Here is a 23102-nt window from a genome sequence, read left to right as displayed (position 1 = left end):
TCAGACTAAGTTAAAAAGCACGAGATTACATCAGGGGTACTGTGAGTCTCCTTCGATTTTCAATAGAGTCTTGCAGATGGACTAAAGCAATATTGATTTGAAAAGTGTTGTATTGAAATGTGTAGATGACATCTTAATCTGTAGCACCTCAGAGGAAGAGGTCAGACAAGACTCATTTCAGAAAAAGGATATAAAGTAGACAAGGAGAAATTACAGTACTGCCAAGAGGAATTGTTATGCATAGGTCAGTACATTTTGCATGAAGGAAAGAAAGTTACTCCTGAGAGAGCTGAGGCTATTTTAAAAACAGCAATGCCATATATAATAAAGCACATGCAGAGATTTTTAGGACTATGCAATTATGTGAGAGCATGGGTCTTTGATTACAGTTCATATATAAGGCCCTTGTTGTAGGCTCTGAAAAAAGCACAGGCAATTCAGGAAAACATTATCTGGACTGTGGATATGAAGAAAGGGTTTGATGAGTTAAAAAAGGCAATTTGCACAGCTCCGGTTTTAGGGATTCCCAATTATGCTGAGGAATTCATTTTTTTTTATTTTTGCATACGAATGGCACAGTCATGACAGCAGTACTCACGCAGAGGACTATGCAGGGGTACACGCCTCCAGCGTATTACAGTGGGATTCTGGACTCAGTAATGAGGGGTCACTTTCCCTTCAAACAAACTTTGGCAGCCGCCACATTTGCCATTGAGAAGGATGCTAGCATAGTAATGGGATGTTCTATGACAGTATTAGTTGAACATGATTTGTTTGCCATTTTGGAAAAAGCCAACGGTAGGTTGACTTCTCAAAGAGCTTCTGCCTATGAGGTGGTCATATCAAATCCAGCGATTAAAATAGTCAGATGCAAAATAGTGAACCCTGCAATGTTTATAGCGGAACCGACTGGCAGAAGATGAGCATGTACCTGATTGCTCAAACTATAAGGAATTCTTTGATGAAATCCTGAGGGTAAAGGAAAATGCTTTGGCAGCTGGGGAGATTCTCTTTATTGACGGTTCTTCTAGAATCAATCAGAATGGTGGACAGAGATATACAGGTGCCGTTGTGGTAAAGCACAGAGCCAATGGAGAATTAGAAGTATTAATAAGTGCATGACTAATGTCCCACTGTTCAGCACAGGTTGCAGAGGTAGTGGCACTAATTGTCACGCTCGAGAAAATCACAGACCAGGAAGTAACTGGGTACACGCAGGGCTATCACATTGGAAAAGGAGGGGCCAACTTCGAGCGGACGCCACTACAGTGCAACATGCTGCCTTATTGGACAGACTTATTAGAGCACTACAAATCCCAGTAGCTATCGCAGTAGATAAATGCACAGCTCACACTAAAGGTGAAGATTTGATCTCACGTGGAAATCAAGCTGCAGACGAGGAAGTGAAACAAATTGGATATTCAGAAGAGATTATGAAATTTGATATTCCTGATGTGAATGAAAGCATGATGGTGATGATGAGTGTGCATGAAAGCTTTAATAACTTGTTTAAAACTCAGTTAATGGAAATTCAAGGGGAAGCACCGCAGGATGAGAAAGACCTGAGGACGCGGAGGGGGTGTTCTTTAACTCCTTCCGAATCATTGTGGCGAAAGGAAAGCATTGGTAAACCATTGATACCTGTAGGATTATTAAGGATAGCGTTGGAACAGCTACACTACCCTGTGCATGTCACTAGAGAAAGTCTTGAAGTGACCATTGCAGAGGAATGGTTTGTTCCAAATTTGTTAGAGCACATTGCATTTTATGTAGTAAACTGCATCGTATGTCAAAGGTTAACTGCTGGGCACACACTGCGTACAGTTAGAGGAGTCATCCCCATTCTTTGTGCATATCCTGTGCTTGTGGGGAGAACTACTAACATTCACCTGTTCCTGCAAGATCCTAAGAATGGCCCAATCGTGAGGAGAATGCTCACAACCATAATAGAGCAAATTCTCCAGCATCCTGAGTATAGTGGGGGAAAAAATGCCCCTATCTGATGATAATGCTCATAGACTACCACGGTTGGTTTTCCATTATTTGATTGAGGAATGCCCTCAACTTGTTGGAAGACAAACTGACGTTAACTCTTTCTTGGAGATCAGAGGAATACAGTGACACTTAACGAATTGCTACGTGATATAATCTAACAGGTTCATCTATATTCTCAGAAAAACTGAGATCGTCCTGAAGGAGACTTTTGGAGGAAGAGATCCAGAGCCTACTGTCTATAGTCTTCTACTTCTTGCTGGAAACACATCCACAATTTGTTTGGCGGAAGGACTACTCTTTCCTCTACATCAGGAACCCGGATAATTGTCATGCAATCAACCAGCTATTCGAAGAGCTTGTTGAGAAGATCAAGATATTGCCAAAGTATTGCATGATATTACCCAAGTATCTCTGTCATATCAGATCCGCTCAAGCGGAAGGGGTCTGGGGCTCAGAATGCAGATGGAGACCATGCAGCAACCAGATTTACCAGTGATCAGATCTTGATTAGGAACTTTACACGTAAATGGCACGAGCTGCGCTTTACCGGCCCATTTGTCATAGCGGACGTAACAACGTCAGCAGTGAAAGTGCTAGGAAGGTGTGCTCGGATATTTCTCAGAGACGCAAAGATCTAGGCTGGAGAAACGCCTTCACCCCCACCCCAATTGGAAGCAAGCATCAGGGAAGAACCTCAGCACATGCAGACGAGATCCATGACAAGGAACAAGGACGCCCAGACTGTCAAATAAACAGATAAAGAATACTTTAGACTGTGGCTTGTTTCGGTACACTCTTTAAAGCTGCTCAAAAAGGAGTGAAAGAAGGCTATTTGTTCTTGAGCCTCAGGAGCTTGCTAAACATTGGACTGAGAAACATTTAAGGCTTGATCAAGAAGGAAAGATGCCAGATCTGGAGTTTCTTTTCAATGACTGGAAAAGGGAACAGTTCCCAGATTCCTTTCTCACTGATTTTCTTTTCGGAAGCACCCCTGGTAGTGCCTGATGGCCACATTCACAGGATCGCTCTAGCAATTTTTCTGTTCATTCTTCGTGCATATTACCCAAATAGATTTTGATTTTTCCTTCCTTAAAAAAGAATGGGTAATATCGACAGTAACAATAATGTTGCTAATAATGAGAGGCCATCACGACAAGCAAGAAGCTACTACTGTATGAAGTGGGCCTATCTATATGTTATCTATACATGCATCTTGTTTATTGTGATTCTTATTTCACACACAGTACGTACTGCTTACTATTTGGATCCAAATAATGCAAGGATCCCTGTGTACCTTCCTATGCAGAACTACCAGGCAACCAAGACCTTACTATAGAGGTACGTTCAAAGGCACCTAGTGCTGTGATAGATAATTCTAGGTTTCCTTTTGGGCAAAGGTCGCGTATGGCAATTATACAGTGTTAATCATACTATGTTAATAGGATGAGGCTTTTGGAACTTTCTTCTATGCAAGTAGTACATGAAAAAGCACTAAGTTTACTGACAAATGTTCCTATGAATAAGAAGGAATTATGCTGACATACTTCATGAGGTGATTATAGGAGCTCATAAGAAAAGAAAAAGACCTAAGAGGAAAGCTAGGGAAGAAGACAATGAGTTGAATGATTACCTGGATAGTAGAGCACATTTGGGGAATAACATATGGTATCAGCGTAGGAAAGACGTAGGAAGGAGAATCTCGAAGGAGGAATGCTTTGTATGTGAACTCCTGCCTTATTAATTGGGGGAATACAAGATCTTCATAGCTATTGAAATAGACATCCAGACAGCACACTGTCTATCACACATAGCACTCTGCCGTACTAGAGGTCATTTCATGGGCCGAATAGCTTACCTCAAATGGGCAACTGAATGGACCGATCCAGAAGCAGGTGATTATGTTCAAGACACAAAGACTAGGCTAAGAACTCATATTAAGAATCACGTGATCAGATATGAAAAGCCTGGAGTAAAAGGAGCTGGAATCAGATGGGATGTAAACAGAAGAAGACTGGAAAGTCCAGGAAAATCTGCAGAAGAAATGTGTAGATGGAAGAACAGAGGCCAGATGCAGATTTGGGGATCTGTGCTTTCACCAGATAGATGGGAAGAAGGATTGGTCATCTGCAGAGCCTGGGTAGTCATTGGTTCATATCAGCCAACCATTGACATAGTGCAAAATGGATGCAAGCTTTTATAGCCGAGACTTGCCAAACTGCTGACATGGGTCGAAGGTAAAAGAGAAACTTTGAAGATAGTGCCTTTGGAAAGTGCCAAGTTGTGCTTCAGAAACAATGCACAAGAAATGTCAGAGAAAACCAGAACTGTGGTCGAATCTTTGATGTACCAGGAATGAGCATTGGAACAGCAGTGATAATGGATCACTACTGGGCGTGTGGATCCAGAGCTTACATGAAGCTGCCCAAGGACTGGGGTTGGTGCCCGCGTTGGTGATTCCTAAAGGTGACAAACATCGGAAGCATTCCTGAAGCAGATGCTCACCTGAGGAAGAAGAGATCTGTGGAGCTGATAAGCAGAATGAAGAGTGTGAGCTATTTTTCAGCCAAGACAATCAAAGCTTTTGATTTCATTCCATATGAGCACAGATTGTTCAGTCAGACTTTATTGATATTCACGTTGCCAAGGATTCAGACTGCCACAAATACTAAATGGCTACAGATCACCAGATGGGAGTTGTTGCAGACAATCAATACTACCATAGGGATTCAATGCTATCAGGAAAGAGCTGAGAGCCATACGACTGATGACCCTTCAGAACAGATACATCCTAGGCATGATCACAGCTATGGATGGAGGTGTTTGTGAAAACATTGGAGAATCATGTTGGACATTTATACCTCCTCATGATGATGAGAATGGTACTTTGACAGATGCCACAGAGATGCTGACGAAGCTGGATGTCCAAATGGTGGACGAAGTGGAAGACATTGCTGATGATAGCTAGTTTGAATCGTTCTTTTCTTGGGTTCCACAATGGATGGCAGATATGTTCAAATTCATTGGAGCCCTGATAGAGATGGTATTGCTTGGATTCTGTGTGATTAGGATAATAATCTCACAGTGAAAAAAGACTACAAGGAAAGCCATAGGGATGAAGATCATGATTGATTTTGAGTCAGGATGGAACACTAGAGAGCTGACAGATGAGGAAATCACAGATTTCGTGAAGGCTATCATCTATGCACCTGAGGGAACACAATTCCTGTATCCAGAAAACCATAAGAAGTTTGTGGGAAAATTGATCTATTGCAGTCCAAGTGGCCAGTGCATGCTCATGACTTGGATCAAGGATGAGCATGTGAAATCAGCTGGATGCCTGAAAGGAGTCATCAAAATATGGGTCCCAAAGAAACATTTCTTCAGAAAAGGATGTCTAGATGTGAAGGATGATGGGAGAGTGGTCGATGAATCGCCCAGAGGAGAGAGTGTAGAGAAGGAGACAAGTACCCCCACCTCAAGCATCTCGCCCATATTGCCTATATGTTGGGAACCAGAGTGTGAAACATGTGCAGTACCAGTTAAAACAACGATACCAAGGAGAATCATGGAAGCAAGGTTCTCATTAAGAAAGCCATACCTGCATACAAGACAGTATGATGGGCATTTAAATGAAATCCCAGAAGAAGCATTACAAGAGAGCAAAATCGCAGATTGGTGTTGTCATGCAAAATAATACTGACACACCTGGAAGAGATCAGGGATGTAATTTAAGGGTCAGCAGAGGTGCAACTGCAACCTCTGAGTTCTCTATTACGACCTCTGTGGTCTGCCTTACGACCTCTAAAAAAAAAAAAAAAAAAAGGGGGCAGGTGTTTCTTTTTTGTAATGCAAGCTCCTGGGCTGTGGCAGCACGATGTGGCTCTTTACTTCTGGAGTGGCTGCCTTTCTTGTTCAGGCCCCTTAAAAAAGAAGAAAAATAAGAACAGGCATGCCACAAGTCTAACACTTTGAGCACTGACCCTAAATAAGAAAGGATAGGAATACCAAATAATGTGTCTTTCTGGAATTATATACAATAATTGCTAGACTCTTTAAAGGTTTATTTCAGGCACACTTCAGGGGTTGAGTCACTGATTTAGTCTGTTCTTAAACGCCTCAACTCAGCCTTTCATCCATCTCAGGTCGATAAATGAGTACCAACACAGGCCGCGTGATATTGGGTGTATATTTTTTCTATATAAACCGCTAATGCGTAAGTGCTATATAATAACATATCATTATCATTTGGTCATGGACATCTGCTTGCATTCACAGTAATTTGATAATATTGGCCTATACACACTCAGGCTGTACCGAATAGCATATTTAGTATATTTAGAATATGAAGCCGAATAGTTGCTTTATTGAATAATAATAATTTAATAATAAAAATGTAATAAATCATGTTCCAAACTTTAAAAAAAACACATATTAAAAAAACAAATAAAGAGCCACTTTAAATGCATTCTATACTTTTATTTCTCTTCATTGTAATTAATGTTGCATCTTTATTTAAAGTATAAAAGCCAGAAATAAAGCAGGTCTAACCAAATTGAAGGGTCCAAATATACAGAAGATTGTTGCATATTCAGTGCTAGTTAAAGTAGGAGGCTTCACAAATGCAAAAGGACTGCCTTTGTGAATCAGATGCATTGCATTCTCTTTCCAGTTGCAAAGTCGATGTGGTCGAGTTTTGAAACTTCTTTGCTGCTCACATACAAATGTATAAAATGGTTTTTGTCGGCTCATGCAGCACACAAGTCAAGAGGAAATCTGAAATGCGTTAACTGCATCTCACAACTATTCACCCCAACCAAACAAAAGCTGCTCACTTTTCACTTATCCTAGCCACTGCTTCTCGTCAATACACAAACATATGCAACTTATGATTCCCTGATAAAATATCAGATAATGTTAAACTCAGAAAAGGGGGGATTATGACATACGCAATGGGAAGTGGCATGACAGGAACTGAAAATATCTATGCACATTTCTTTCAGTTTGTTTTTTCCACCTGAAAAAGTGCACACTGCATATAAACATTTTCCAAAAGAAAAGATGTTCCGGCATTGTTGCAGGCTAAGTATAAAAGATGAGCACCTTTTTTGTCTAAGAATCTGTAACAAAACATGCCCTAAAGAGCAAATTACAATATAAGATATTTTTCAGCTGTGTGATAGCAATTTGTCGGCCGAATACTTACTCGAAGCCGAAGTTCGGTACACCCCTAATACACACTGATCTTAACGATACATATGGCAATCCATTCTTGTATGAAATGTACATCACATTATACTGATAATGTGACGTCTATTTTTTTTGTAGTTTACTGTTGTCCTGTTTTCGGAACGGGTGAAAGGTTGTGTTCCATCGCTTCCCGCGATATCACTTCAGGATGGGGTCAAATGACATCACTTCCTGTGATGTTATCAGTGCTGTGTGATGTCAATTATGCTACCCCTGGCATTTTGGTGAAATGACACCCCTGGAAGAGATGCAGAGACATGAAACTGAAGATAGTCTATAAGGCATCAAGAAAGTATCAAAGATAAATGACATCTCTGGCTTATGCTACAGAAATAATGAAGATATCACGTCATTTTATACATGTACAGATGCAAAGAAACACAAGTAGATGAAGTATTCTTGAGGCTAGCTATGTAGTGAATAGATTGTGGCAAGCACCAACGTATACATATATAGGAGCAAGTATTTAATGGATGTTTCCACTACGTGTTATAGCAGAGCTGGACCAGAAAAGGAAGGCTTTTTTTCCAGTGTGTCACAATTGAAAAACAATTGAATTACAGAAGTGAATCTCAGAATGTGAGGCTGGATCAGTCCCAAGAAGCCAAGGACTTATCAGACAGGGAAGAGCAGACATTAGTTACAATTGTGTGAAAGAACAAAACTCCTGTTCAGAAAAACATGCACGAAAACATGGAAGACCTCAGAGGTTCCTTAAATAATAGTATTTTGAATACACCAGAGCTCAAATTTGTGGTGTTCAGTCATGTGGAGGGATGAAACTGGACAAACATGATGAACCACACCTACGCAGAGAGGCAGAGCGTGCCTCTACTCTCATGAATTCTCCAGAGCAAAGAACATTTCCAAGGCCAAGTTCAAAGCCTTAATTGACGTGCAGACCACTGAGGTCAGGATAGATGAAATGCTAATTAGAGGGAAGCTATGCTTATGACCTGCTCACCAGCACCTGGAAGTCCAGGCCACATGCTGCTAACGTGGGTGGAAAATTACTGACGGATGTAAGAGTGCCAACCAATTGTAGGGGGCAGCATAATTAAGTGCCCTAGTTTGTGTAGCCAATGGGACTTTGGGCCTCATTACGACCCTGGCGGTAAGGGGTTAACGCCAGCGTTAGCTGCGCCGACCCCTTACCGCCAACTACGAGGTCCCTTAGCGCCATGGCGCTTTTAACACCTACTTTTAGCAGGTGTTAAAATCCATGGCGCTAAGGGACCATGGAGTTAATTACGCCACCGTAATTTACGGTGGCGTAATTAACGCCTTCCCCACTCCCATTATGCCCTATGGGGCAAGAATGGGAATGGGGAAGGGTAAATGGGGATTGGGGACTTACCGCCCCGCCGACCTCGGAATGGGGCGGTAAGTCCGCCAACCACCATGGCGTAAACGTAGTTTACGCCATGGTGGTAAAGTCACGGCCCAGGCGGTAACTTACCGCCTGGGTCGTAATGAGGCCCTTTGTGTATTTAGTGACATTCATAATGACTTGTTTGAGGGACGTGCTTAGTAGTCCGACCTGATGTTGATGAACCTATCACTTTTTAGACTAGTATGGAGCGTATACTTAGATGTTCTCCTCAAGCCTATCACATTTGCCACTAGGTTTTTGTAGTTTGCCACGTCGGATGAAATCAGCAAATACGTCGGTTAACATCATCAGTGATGAGTTTTTGTTATAAAAAGAATGTTTTTTTTAATGAAATACCATGCTATGAGATGCCTGTTGATGTCCGTTGTACTCCCCATTCATTTCAAAGTATTGCTACCTCGTCTTAAAGGGCTGGGTCAGTTGTTCCGGTTCATAACTCTCCTGTCAACAAGCCAAATTTAAGGCAGAAGGGACCCACCACCCCGGCCCAATAGATTGGTAGTCATGCAGGGGCCTATAACAATGATACCTCTGACCCTGCGACCTATGTAACCCCAAGGAACAAGGGTACCAAGCCAATCCTGGGGTATGTATACACCCCACCGGCCTAGAGGGGAACCAATAAGGTGTGTACTGCCCTAGGAAACATCCCTCCAAACCTCCCTCAGGAGGGAAGTATCAATCTGCCTCACAACCTGAAATTTTTCCCAAGATACCCCCCAAACCAGTAATTCCAAAATAATCCTCCTCTCTATTCCTGTGTCCACTACAATAGATCACTGAACCCGGGAGAAGGGAGATTCAGGATGGACAATTATGGGGGAATTTTCCAGTACCCAAGCTACTCCGGTAGAAGGGACATTTACGCTTCTCAAGAGCAGCAGAGGTATGACTTGAGACCTCCGTACAACCCAGAAAAGGTCTCAGAGATGAAACGCCATATCCAGCAATTGACCAATGACCCAGGGTTTATATTGTGGACTCAGTCTAACCCTCAACCTAACCCTGTTACCAAGGATTCTGGAACACTGAGGACTGATTCCTACAGGGGATATTATGGAAGGAAATATCTGACAAACCACATGTTCTTGTGGAGAGGGCATGGGTGGAGGGGAGATGGCAAGTCTAGAGGAAGCTTCCCTTCTAACCCAGACAGTACCCTAGAAACCTATCAGCCTGAAAGTGACTGTTCTACCCCGGAGTTAGACCACAAAGAGAAACAGGCAAATAGGAGAGGCCAAAGAAGAACCCACTTTGTGGAGGAGATCAAGATTATATCCTTTGAAAGAGAAGGGTCAACTGAGGATTCAGGTAAGCCACCTTCTCCTTTAGAAATGGGAGGATCTGTCTCAAAGAAAAATGAGTCCCAAAAGACACTGAGTGGGGAAGGGTAATTATGGAGAGTGATCCAGAACTAGAAACTATTCAACCTCAAAAACGTGAGCCAGATAGAATTGAAACACTGGTGTCCTCCCCTCAAACAGGTTCTCAGAACTGCCTCCAGGTACAGGGGGAGAGCGAAGAATAGGGAGAGAAAGAGAAATCCCCAAATCTGCCCATTGTTAGTTGCAAAGGTTTCTTTACAGATTCCCAATCTCCGACACAGGAAACCACCCAAGATCACAAAGTGTCACAGATAAATACCAAGAAAATGACCACAAGGCTGGCAAATAATGCACACTTTCTTTGCACCCGGGTGGAGAAAGAAAGCTGATTCTATGCACTGGTCAGGGTGCAGGGTCAGTGGGAATGATCACCTCTGGTGGAGACTGGATCCCAAGCCACCCTGCTGTCTAAAAAGCCCCTTTACCAACTAAACTCAAGACGGGGGAGGGTCACCAAATTCTCCCAACACCACTTCACAGACAACTCCAAAATGTTGACAGAAATTACATTTCTTTCCAAGGGACTGAGGATCTGGAAATAAAAATTGGGGACATTCATTAAAACATCTGTGATTGTCGTGACTGCGGAGGGCACACCTTGTTTACTAGGGAACGATCTCCTGAGGAGGTTATCACCTCTGATTGAGTGTGTAAACAAGGTCCTCTGGACCCAGACTAACCAACCTATAAAATAAAAAATGAGCACCAATTATGTAAGCATGAATGGTACCTGACATTTAATTGATCAACGTTCTGAGAAAATAGAATTTAATTTCAAGAATATCCAGGTCCCAGGCATCACTGTCATCTCTGTGAGAGAACACACTGGTGATGGGAAACCTTTTTCATTCTTGAAAATCAATCTTCCTCCCAGCTTTAAGTGGCAATCCACTCTGGAAAGGAAAACCCTAAAATTGTACAGCAGTTCAAAATCAGAAGAAACCTTAAGTCCAGTGAAATCAGGCAAGTTAGAATCCCCTCAACATCTGATGGACATTAAAGAAAAAGGGCAAACAGTTGTTTTTCCCCATTCAGTTAAATGAGGAGGAGGAGCCTGGGCTCGCCAGAGTGTGCCTGAATAATGAAAGCAGCTTCATCAGCGAAGGATTATTCAGCAAACTCCCAAAGGATCAGAGCATTCCCAGATTTAAATTGATTGACAAATGGGAAGTAGGTCTGGACACCTCAAATTACAAACATCTCAAACCTAGCAAGTGTATGCTAAAATTCTCCTTTGGCAACCAAAAGCATAGATCATAATTGTTGGGTTGTGAGAGCTGCTTTATTTGGGCAGTACCATTATCAACTGATTCGCAATCAAGTAGGACCTAATTAGTAATAACGCCTGGTTCCAACTGGGGGGTAAGCCCATGGCCTTTTACAACACCAAAAAAGCATTCCAGTCAGCTCAATTACTGTCTTATGTGGTTCAAGTTCAGCTTCAAGAAGAGGTTACTATTACAGTAGAGGTGTGACAATTTACTCTTCCTCTCAAAATTAAGTGAGGACAAAACCTCACACATCACGACTCCCATATAAATTTAAATTCCCATCTCCAGCAACAAGGTTTGTGTTTGAATCCGACTCCTCTTGTAAACTTAGAACCCAATATCATTTGATTATTGGTGTATAACAGCGACCCTTAAATTATCACTTTGGGAGGAGACACCTTTATTGGAATGGCAGTTGATGCCCAACATTATTCTATTCTATTTAGGTAATGAAATCATGGACCAATCCCAAATGGCTGTTTCGACATCAGCAATGGCATTCCTCCAGAAAAGATGTGTACTAGGCATGGGGGAATGTATTGGTGTACTCTTCCTGCCCCTATGGGGTTCAGGAGGTGACCTGTGACATCAGGAGGGAAGAGTTAGTGTACAGAGTCAAGGATCACTACCTTGAATCCCTGGAATCTCCTGACAAGGTCAACACCATCAAAAGAGATCTCTCCACCCAACTGGAGGATACCGCTGAAATTTCCAAGCCCAATGTCTTTCCAGGTTTCAAGCAGATGGTTGAGGAAAGGATCAATATTGCTGATGTCTGTGAGACTGAGGAGCAAAAACAAAAGCTGAAATAGGTCTTCTTGGAATTCAAAGATATTTTTTCAGTGGGCTCATACTGCTTTGGACGCACATTCATTCATTCAACCAGCATACCCATGAACCCCAAGATGGCTCCAGTATTTGTGAAACAATACTGGTTAACTCTCACCAACATGGAGTCACTCACAGAGATTATTAAGAATTTAGAATCCTGTGGGATAATTTGTCCAATCCACAGTACCTTCAACAACCCGGTACTGGGGATTCTCAAACCAAATGGCCAATGGAGAATACGTGAAGATGTGAGGGAGTTGAACAAACAGGTCCACATGTCAAGATGGTCATTTCCCTACATCGATCAGGGGCTGGCACAGATGCAAGGGTCAAAGGTGTACAACCCCATTGACTTGACCAACGGTTACTGGACAGTACCCATGATTAGAGAACACCAGTACAAGCCTGGCTTTACCTTTGGGGCAGCAGTAAATGTGGACGCGAACCCCCTTTGGATACATAAACTACGGCAATGAGTTCAGAATCTTTCTACATAAGTCCAAGCTAGACTTGGGCGAAAGGGAAAACCTGGCCTATAAGATGATGTTCTGATCAAGAGCTCAATTGTGGAGGAACATATAGTGGAGATCTGCTATGCTCTAACCCAGTTGCAGAAAGCCAGAGCAAAACTGTCCTTTCGTAACAGTGGTGCAAGACTTGAGTGAACTTCTTAGAGCCTGTGATCACTCTTGAGGGTCTTGATCCTCAGGCGAAGAAGGTGGATGCCTTATTGATTAAAAGACCCTACCACTCTGAAAGTATTAAGAAGCCTCCTTGGACTCACTAATTATTGTTGAAAGTTCATTAAAGACTACACAGAGGTCACTCGACCCTTGCTCCATTTATCAAAGGCCGGAGTATAGTGGGACTGGGGACAGGAACAAGCCAGGGTAGTTAACCAACTGAAAAGAAGCCTTTCCAATGCTCCTTGTTTGACTTACCCCATAAAGAACAAGGAGTTCTTCTTGGACGCAGGGTTCTCAGATATTTACCTAACAGCAGTGTTGTTTCAAAAGCATGACAAGGTTAAGAAAGTCATCTCGTACGAGAGGAAGACTGCAAGTAGGCACTAATGGCAATGGTGTGTGCGTTGAAGAATTACTGCCCATTACTTCAGGGGGAGCACATCATTGTCGAGACTCCTCAACAACCCTTGCAATATCCATAATTTGACAGAACCCATGTGGGGGACATCAGTAATTCCAGAAATACTTCCTGTATTCTGTCCATGCAAGCCTTTCCTGTGGAGGTCAGATATGGCCAAAACACAAAGAGTCCCCTAGAGCAAGGGATGGCAGGCTTGCATGATTGTGTTAAAGAAAACTGTCTCAAGGACGAAAGTCTAATGACCAACAACAACATGGAGGCATACTTAACCTCCCCACGCAAGGTGTACAAAGAAGACCTGTGTCGAGGGATACCCACAGTTTATGTGGATGGGTGTTCCTACCATGTTTATAACAATGGGTAAAAAGAGCTAGCTTCTACCATTGGGTATGCCTGGGTGAATGATAGCCCAGAATCCTCTGCTGGTTACAAAAAAGGACACCGAAGTAGTCAGGTGCAGAGTTGGTGGGGGTTCATCAACTCATCCTCACTGCAGTGCACATCAACTCAAAGAAAATTTCATAATCACTGACTCTGATTATGTCAGGAATGGGTTTGTGGAGCACCTGATTAACTGGAAGAATCGAGACATGATTTGTGCCAACAATAAACCCTTAAAGCATGCCAAACTGAACCAATCAATTGACGATCTGGTGACCTCAAATGGGATGACCATCTATTGGAAGAAAACAAAGGGTCTTTCCAAAGTAGAGAGGCCAGATAAGACTGGGAATGACCTGGCTGACCAGCTGGCTAAAATCGGAGCTCTGCAGGGGGATTTTATAGAAACAGAATCTCTGCTGGGGAAACATGTAAGTTGAAGCTGTCACCAGATCACAAACTTGTGTGAATAGTAAACTCTCGACTGCCCAGTGGAGTAAAGATACCCCTGATGCAGATTTGATCACTGCACAGAAAGAGAGCCCAACCATTGGAAAATTCTATCAACACATTGAAGAACCTTTGAGTTTTCCTCGAACAGAGTCGGATTATACTGGTAAAGAAGTGTTGATAAAGTTTTCAAAGATGTTCCAGATCCAAGACGGTTTGTTCATAAGCAGAGCCCTATAAGGATGTGACCGGTGGGTTGGACCTACCTCATTCCGAAACTTGATGTTGAACCACACCCATGACGCAGCCATTGCTGGTCATAGGGGTTTTCACATCATATTAGAAATCTTGCACAAGGTTGCTTACTGGCAACACATGGGCCAGGACCTCGACATTTACCTTTCTTGTGTGTGCTCAATTTCAACCCCGTTCACTCACCCACAGAGCCCCCTACAAGAAAAAGGCAATGATACTTACTTGGTCAGATTTTCAAGTCGATTTCATCGGGCCAGTAATTCGCTCCTGTAGAGGAAACAAGTACAAGTTGACAGTGAAATGCTTGTTTACAAAGTGGGTGGATTGTCTTCCAGCCCTGAATTTGTAAGTTGGAGACAGCTGCCACACTAATGATCAACCACATCTTCTCTTTTTCGGCCTCCCACAAAGGATTGAGTCTAATCGAAGAAGTAATTTTACCAGTGAGGTGATGGGAAAGATGTGGAGGTTTGTTGGGGTAAAAAGAAAAATCCACATTGCCTACCACCTGGCCTCAAGCAGGGGGGTGGAGACATACAACAAGACAATGGTAAGTATCTTAAAGAAATTTGTGTCAGACTCTGGAGACATATGACAGGTTAGTAGTTAAATTAAATATATTTTTGAAATGTTAATGAAAAGGTTATTGCGTAAAAAGTACTGAACCTTTCTTTATTATCTATTGCTAGATAACTAACTTCCTTCACTTCCAGCCTGGGGGCAGGAGCGGAGTTTGGGGAGGATACCAGGGACCACAGGAAGAAGAAAGGGGGTCCATCCAACACCCCCAACCCAAAGACGGAAGTGAAGCCAGAGTGGCTACTCCCTAAGGAAGGAAATTGAGAATGATAAAATATATATAAGGAACAAAAAGGACTTCAGATGAAATCCCAACTCTGCCCTGCTCTTCCCTATGAAAGAATCATGGATGATTCCGGGGGTGGTGGGTATGTGGGGTTTAATCAAAGGCCCCAAACAAGCAGAACTGAAGGACCCACTGGAAAAATGACCTGCCAGCCTTAAAAAACCTTCATACGGAAAATGGCCTATTAAGGCAAAATGTGGGGGTTTATACAATAACACAAGGAAGTGCTATGTGAAAAGGCCAAGCATTGGAAATCTATAGGCCTATCTGTCATTACGAAAGGAAAGGTCAAATTGAAAACCAGCCTTTTAATTCACAGTGGCAGAAGAAATTCAAAGGCCCCTTTTACATAAAAAGAACTATTTTCAAACACTGACACTAAAATGGCTTTGCAAGTGCATTTGCGGTTTTAAAGCGATGCATGAGAAAAATGTTCTGCTGCTAACATAAATATATCAGTTAAAAGACTTGACATGTGTTGACAAGATGTAGTGTATTAAAAGATATATTATACTTCACATGCAAAATATCAGCAACAATTGAAAAGAAAAGGCCCCTTTGTTTCCATGGGTCACATCTAAGTTTCATTTAGGCCTGAGGCAGACACTTTTGCTTGTTGTTGGGCAGACTCCTCAAAGGACTCCACCACTGCAGGCCTGTTGACCTTCTAGTCTGGAAAGGAGATCCCTGACTATTTACGACCTGCAGTCCACCAACTTCAAGCAACAGAATGGCAAAAGGCTTTGCCAGTGTGTGACTGGAATGTAGGGAGGAGCTGTGAAAACAGGGGCTGCAATTGAGGGAAGCTGAATTCTGAAAAATATACAAGAACGTAGAAGGTTTTCAGATCGAAACGGTGGTCAACTTCAGATAACAGGACAGGATCCCAGAGGTCAGCAGGCCCTCATGACATCAAAGGGCCGGCTCGGATCATATCTGCAGTGGGAGATCTCTGTATAGCTGATGCATCCCATCTATTTAAAACTTGCAGCCCACCAACTTCAAACAACAGAATGGCAAATGGCCTAGCCATTGCGTGTCTGGAATGTAGGGAGAAGCTTTGAAAACAGGGGCTGCAATCAATGGAGGCTGAACTCTGAAAAAATACAAGAAAATAGAATGTTTTTTAGATTGAAACAGTGGTAAAATTCAGATAACAGGACAGGATGCCAGACGTAAGCAGGGCCTCATGACATCACATGGCCGGCCTAGCTCATTATCTGCACTGGGGTATCTCTGTGTAGCCGATGCATCCCAACTATTTACGACCTGCAGCCCACTAACTTCAAACAAGAGAATGAAAATGGCTAGATAAAAGGAGAGTGAAGATGTGCATACATTTGAAGATTTCCCATTAGTTTAAATGCACTATCAGCAACCACAAGGTGCACTGCATCCATTTATGTGACATTTTTGAGATAAGTTCAAGATAAATTTGTTGAAATAAAATGTGTGCACATGTGACTTAGGGATTTGTAATGGCAAGCTCAAATGTGTTTCTGGCTGCTCTGAACATTTCCCGAATTTAAGAATTGGCACGCTTGTGGAGAGTAAAATTAGGCATTTTGGGAGTAAATTGAATGTTCATAACTATTTTGTTTTTGTATAAACAGCAAAAAATTGCCACAAGCCTGTGCAACGTGGTGCAGACCCGGCTGTCATTTAATTTAATGTTCCACAATTAGCTGAAGCGGAATATATCTACATTATGGCAGATACTTCTACATTGAGAGGTTTTACCATATAGCTACTTTCTGGCTAAAGTTGACGTAAGAATAAAAAAGGAATTTCAAATGTGAGTTGCCATATTTCTGTTCTAGACTCCTGAACCAATCCATATACAGGGATGGGCCTGGGGGTTGGAGAGAAACGGGAAGGCCCAATCAAAGGCGTGGGAATTCTTGCAGGGCACGACTCATATTGCAATCTTGATGGTGTTATCACTGGTATGTAAAGTGCATGCACTATGAGAGGAAGGGAGAGCTACTAAAAATTGACAACAGGGAGATCTGAAAAATGATTACCTGTAGACAAGTGATAAAAATCACCAAAAGAGATCTACTCAAAATGTCATCTGATGGAAACATTGGAAGGGCTGAAGATTCCTATTGCTGGGGAGACGAGAAAGCAGAGTCTGTGATTCTTCCCTGGATCCAGAGATAGAGAAGTGCTGTGGGATTCAATGGACTGAAGTGCTGGCAAGAATGATGTGTTTCCCTTATAAGCGAAGCTGCTCAGTCCCTGAGTGCTAGGTCCAGAGATTTAAAAAAGTAAGTAGATTGGGCAACAAAAGGTCAGTGGGGTAATCTATTTAATTAACCCATTCCCTTTAATTGGTGAGTTTTTTCCATTAGTGGGTGGGGAGCCAACCCTGCAGATCCTTAGCGTATTTGGCTTAATATAAATTAAATTAATTCCCATTTATCAAAACACCCCAGGGTGATTTTCTTTTAACATTTGAAATTAACAAATCTCATTCCCAGAGTACGCTGATATTGCAGCTTATAATTTAGCAATACGATGTTTCCTATTGATATTGACCCCAATTTTTTTATGGAAGAAGGATGTCCTTGTCCCGTAACTAAAAAAAAAAAAAAAAACTAAATTGCCAACTTCCCCAACACAGGCCTTTAACAGGAGGGGGTTCTGAAAATCTAAAACTTACCAAATCATCCCCATTTTACTGTCCAACTTCCCCAACACATGCCTTTAAGTGGAGGGGGGGGGGTCTGAAAATCCCAAATTACCAAATCATCCCTGTTTTGATGTTCACTTTCCCCAACACAGACCTTTAAGTGGAAGGGGCTCCGACATTTCAAAATTCCTAAATCATCCCCATTTTTACTGTCCAACTTCCCCAACACAGACCTTTAAGTGAGGGGAGTCTGATAAACTTCTAAAACTGTCCCCACTCCAGAGACCCGGCCTTTGAATAGAGGGATGCTGCATGTAATTGAAGCTTGGGTTTTGGGGGCTGGGAGAAAAGTGATTACAAAAGTAAGACCTTATGTTTCCAACATTGTAAACCAAACTGCTACTCATTTTAATTGTGCAGGACAATCGAAATTGCACAGCACTGCAAATGTAAATTGATTTTGCTCACTGACCAGTGTTGATTATTCCCTGAATTGAAATCTGTACAAAGTAAAGTATTGTCATTTGTGTTTTCCAAACCAACTTGTGTGATTTATTTATTTAAAAAGATGTTTAATTGTAAGCAACAGAGAAGGTGGTTTGCATAGTTTTAGCATGATCTCCTTTACTTATGTTCAAATAAATATATTTTTTGTACACCAGCCTGGTTCTTGGCTCATTGGTGGCATGGGGGAGGGATCTAAGAAGCATGATGTGAATATGACACAGGGCTGAACAAAGAATCCTATTAGCAGTTTGTTGTGTGACACCTTGATTGGGGGAGAAGGAACGCCCCATGTTGTGGGTGGCCTCTCAATAAACAGTTAAACATTGTCTGGCAAATGCCTGTCTAATACCTATAAAATGGCCACAATTGTTGGCATTGCCAAGGCAAGGAACATATAAAATCAAGTGGATGAAGGCACACTTTGTTATTATACTATTATTGCATGTGGATCTGGATTAATCTGGTAAAGAGCTACAATTAAGCCGCCAGAAGGCTATTCAGAACGCTCTGAGCTAAATGAAAGAGATGACAGGGTGGTTGTGTTTTGAGCATCGAGGTGTGAGTAGTGGGGGGGAATGGCCAGATGGACTAGCATGACTATGGTGGTCAATGGTTTGGTAAATACACAAACAAACCCCATCGTCTGTGTGTCCCTCCTGACATCCCACATCTCTCATTCATTCCCATGTGGAACTTTCAGTGTCACTTAATAGTCGAAGCTAAAAAGGAATGACTTTGCTGAAAAGACGATTTAACCACTAGTCAATAGACAGCTCAAAAAATGCCCCTAACAAACATTTTCTCCTAACTGTCTTATATAATGGTTCTGGGAGTGTATAACAAAGTACTATGTCAAAGCTATTTGCTTCTAAACGGGTACATACGCGTCCTATTGCTGCACTGACTAATGCACTCAACCGGCATTCTATCATGTCCTCTACATACAAAGAAAAGGCATTCTTCTTTGAATGCAAAACGTTCGCTCAATATTTGTTTCAGTAAGCCTGCAGCATGTGGAAACATGTTTCAGTGTCTATCATCAGTCCAACATCTGTCCCAACCCCCTAATTGAGGAATCCTTCCTGCAACATATATTCAACTACCAATTACGTTCCAGAGGAAGTAATCATGCATTGGAGGGGGTTACAAATATGGTTGCTTCAAATCGTAGTGGATCTACCCCGCCGCCAAAGTCAGGGACACTACTTGCATCACATTCTGCAATTGCAGCTCATCAGTCACCATATCATGCTTTCTTTTCACATCTGCAGCCTCTTTGCGGTGGGTTGCCTCAGGACTTACATACCTCTGCCAACTACCCTCAAAGTCAGGCAATGACCAAAAAAGCTGAGACAAAACCGGGGGGTTTGGGGGCAGGATTAGAACCAACATCTTCCTTTGTGCTCCTCTGCGGCTCTAACAGAAGCCAGAAACATATGGAAACTGGTTTCAACAGGAAAACCTCTAACTACCCTCTTTGACTGATCTTCCATGGCTTTCATAACTTGATATTCAAAAAAGGAACACTTTTGTATATGTGGGGATAATATCCAGAAACAACATGTATCAGAGTTAGTTTGTATAACTGAATGAGCTAAAGGTATGGCAGTAAGGATGGAGACATAAATAGGGTTAGGATGCTACATACATTGATCTATAATTTAATTGTACCAATGGAAATGTTCAGGCGACATGTCGGAAAGTCAACAAAACATTGCAGTTGACTATCTAAGCCCAGTTGACTATCTAACCCCAGTGTCCTAGAACGTTGATGGACTGAGACAATTCAAAAAGAGAAGGTGGGCGTTAGACAATATTCAATACAACCACACATATCTGCTAGTTAGAGTAGACACACCATGCTTGTACGGTGGCAGGAAAACGTTTGAAAGCAGGTTATGTAGAGTCAGTGTGTTCATTTGCTTAAAGCATACCAAGCAGAGGCACAACAATATTGCCACAAAGCGTATGTCGGAGGGAAATAGGCGATTGGTTGCCACAGTTATAAACACAATAATAGGTAATTTGAGTTTGTATCCCAAACTGAGATAGTAGGTTGATAAAATGTTGCCAGAATGGGTTAAACTGCATAGCAATAGAGTGCATAAAAAACCTGCAGTGAGTTTTATATACCAGAGAGACCAGCCCTGGTTAAAATGTTTACACCAGAGAGGCAAAGATAGGCTTCCTAAGTTAAGAGACACAGTCTGGGATGTTAAGGGCATGCTCGATTTTCAAGATCTCTGCAGATTCCAACATGCAACAAATAACAACCTGTTCACTCTATTCATCTAAGAACACATATTTTCTGTGAATCGATTTTGGCCTGTAGGACTGTAAAGACTCTTCTCTCTCTCTGTGAATCGATTTTGGCCTGTAGGACTGTAAAGACTCTTCCCTCTCTCTCTCTCTCTTGATTGATGTGTTCCTTACCTATTTCCCCATTCCCATCTCGCTTTCCCACACGGCACTCTGAAGCAGTTGTTTTCTGCATGTTGCAGTTTACAAAACTCCAAATATATGGACAAATAAACAAATAAATAAATAAATATATATATATATACATAGATACCTTTCTGGCATAGATAAGGCTCATATCACAATCAGAGAAATAAGTCATCATGCGCCACCTGTCACAATTGCTTTTAGATGGCATCTTTGTATGAAGCTAAAAAGTGGACGTGTTAAAGGAAATTGCGCATTGGTTAAAGTAACACTTCCCGTACCATTTAAGGATATTGCAAGTCACTGGCGGCTTAGTTAAATAGAGATCTCTGTCAGCTATATGCATCAAGTGGTGCATCGGCAAAACAGATGAAATGCAGTATTTCTGGACACTGTATGAATGCTATTGTACACATATAGCAGTTTGAAGAAGGGCATCTGTGTTCGGCCTGAATTTCAATAAGGAATCATTGTAGGCTCCTCCCACCCATCACTTAAGTGGTTTTGAATTTAAATGTTCTGCAGTGCTTGAAAGGCAGTGTGGCCGGTTCCCACATGTACACTGAATTTTCCATTGCCGATTGTTCTATGGTTAGTCGAGTGGTTGCTGTTATGCTTTGTATTAATGATGTTTTCTGTGCCGAACTATTCCCTATTTGTGTAACCTAATTACTCAGTTATTGGAAGTGGGCTGACCGGCTCCCGCGAGCAGAGAATGTCGGATGCATCTGCACCATTCTGAATGCATCCAACCTCCCCATTCCCATTGAGCCCTATGGGGCTCAATGGGAATGGGGAGTAAAAGTTTCCGCCCCTTGCAATGGGGAAATACAGGGTCAGCCAGGGTTGTAATGGCTCTGTCTTTCCCCATTGCCAGGGGCCGGAAAAACGTGCACGGTTGACGGCAGCCTGCCGGTTTTACTGGCAAGGCTACTGCCAAACTTGTAATGAGGTCTAATGTTGTCATTTCTCAGTATATTGCAGGGTAGGTCCTTATTCCCTCAGGATACGCCCATGATGAGGACCCAGCATTGCCCTCATCTGTGCTGGAGTGGACGGACACGTTTTCCTAGTAGGGCCCCGGGGCAGTATTACAGAAACTTTGCACAGGTGCAAGTTCAATTGTTTGTGCTATTAACACTAGGGTAAACATTGCCCCAGTGTAAAAAAAAAAACATATACTTTCAATGAACTTTTGCTCCCTGTTCTCACTTTGCACATTGTGCCCTAGAAGGGGCAACCATACCTTGGCTCAATATTGCTTGAAAGAATGTGTATTGTGCAATAGGGCAATTTCCGCGCTATGTACAAAATTGCATGTGCGCAGATGCACAATTTTCTGTCTCCTCTGCCGTCAATATCTTTGACTTCATGCCCTCGCATTCTTATCCTCTTTCCCTCTTTCTCTTTTTCACGGACCAACGAATTTGAAGCAGGTAAAAAATAAATTAAAAAAATGCTCATTCAGCCAGTGTGAGGGAAGGTCGGAAAGCGTTGTTGTTGAGATTGTCACGGTTATCGATGCCAGGGGAAACTGCATTTTGGTGCGTCGAGCTTTCAGAATTAGACATACATGGTTATGCACAATTGAAGTCAAACACACTCCTAAGGCCATGACTTGATCTTTCTTTGCAGGCGTATCACAGATAGGCCCGTATTCGCAGAGCATTTTTCAATCGGGTTTTGCCATTATAAAACACATCTGTGAATTAGGCCCATAGAAACCATTCCGTTAAGGATTCTGAAGAGTGGGGTTGGGAGGGCGGACATTTTGATTAAAAATAGAGATGGTACCTGCATTCTGTAGTTAAATGTGTCTATGTGGCAATCAGAGTATTTTAAGAAGTCTGCACACAGTCCTTACAGTGGTGTTCATGAGGGGTGCAGGGCTCTTTAAAAAGGGAACATGTTGACTGCTTTTAATAGGAAACATGAGCACGTCTAGCATTCAGGCCCCCCAGCAACAGTATTTAGCCATGGGGGGGGGGGGGTCTCAGCATAAACACGACGTGATCCCACTGCCTAACATCAGTATCTTTGCTGCTGTGTGTCACATTAGCCCTGGAAAGGTCAGTGAGAGGCATCTCTTTCTTGCCCGTGATAACATCCCGCTACGTCAGAACACACACTTTGGGCCTGATTTACAAAGCATTTTTCAATAGGATTGTGCCATTATAAAAGGCCTTTGTAAACCCGTCACGTTATTTGCTACCGACCAAAGCTGCCATCGTATGAGGCAGACAACGACTTAACAGTGCTTGCAAATTCATCTGTGTAGCACCGAGGTACCAAATGCGATATTAAAAATAACAAAAACATAAAATAAACAAATACA

At 42.3% G+C, this 23102-nt stretch overlaps 1 protein-coding gene across 4 annotated transcripts in view; it reads right to left on the bottom strand.

Annotated features, from left to right (window-relative positions):
* Positions 1–23102, bottom strand: part of LOC138481515 (cadherin-10-like) — a 1315401-nt gene that overhangs the window by 993879 nt on the left and 298420 nt on the right. The window lies entirely within an intron of this gene.

This window comes from Ambystoma mexicanum, chromosome 5p (assembly GCF_040938575.1).
Source record: "Ambystoma mexicanum isolate Mex_15411 chromosome 5p, UKY_AmexF1_1, whole genome shotgun sequence".
NCBI classification, from domain to species: Eukaryota; Metazoa; Chordata; class Amphibia; order Caudata; family Ambystomatidae; genus Ambystoma; species Ambystoma mexicanum.
This window is presented reverse-complemented; position numbering and strand designations above follow the sequence as displayed.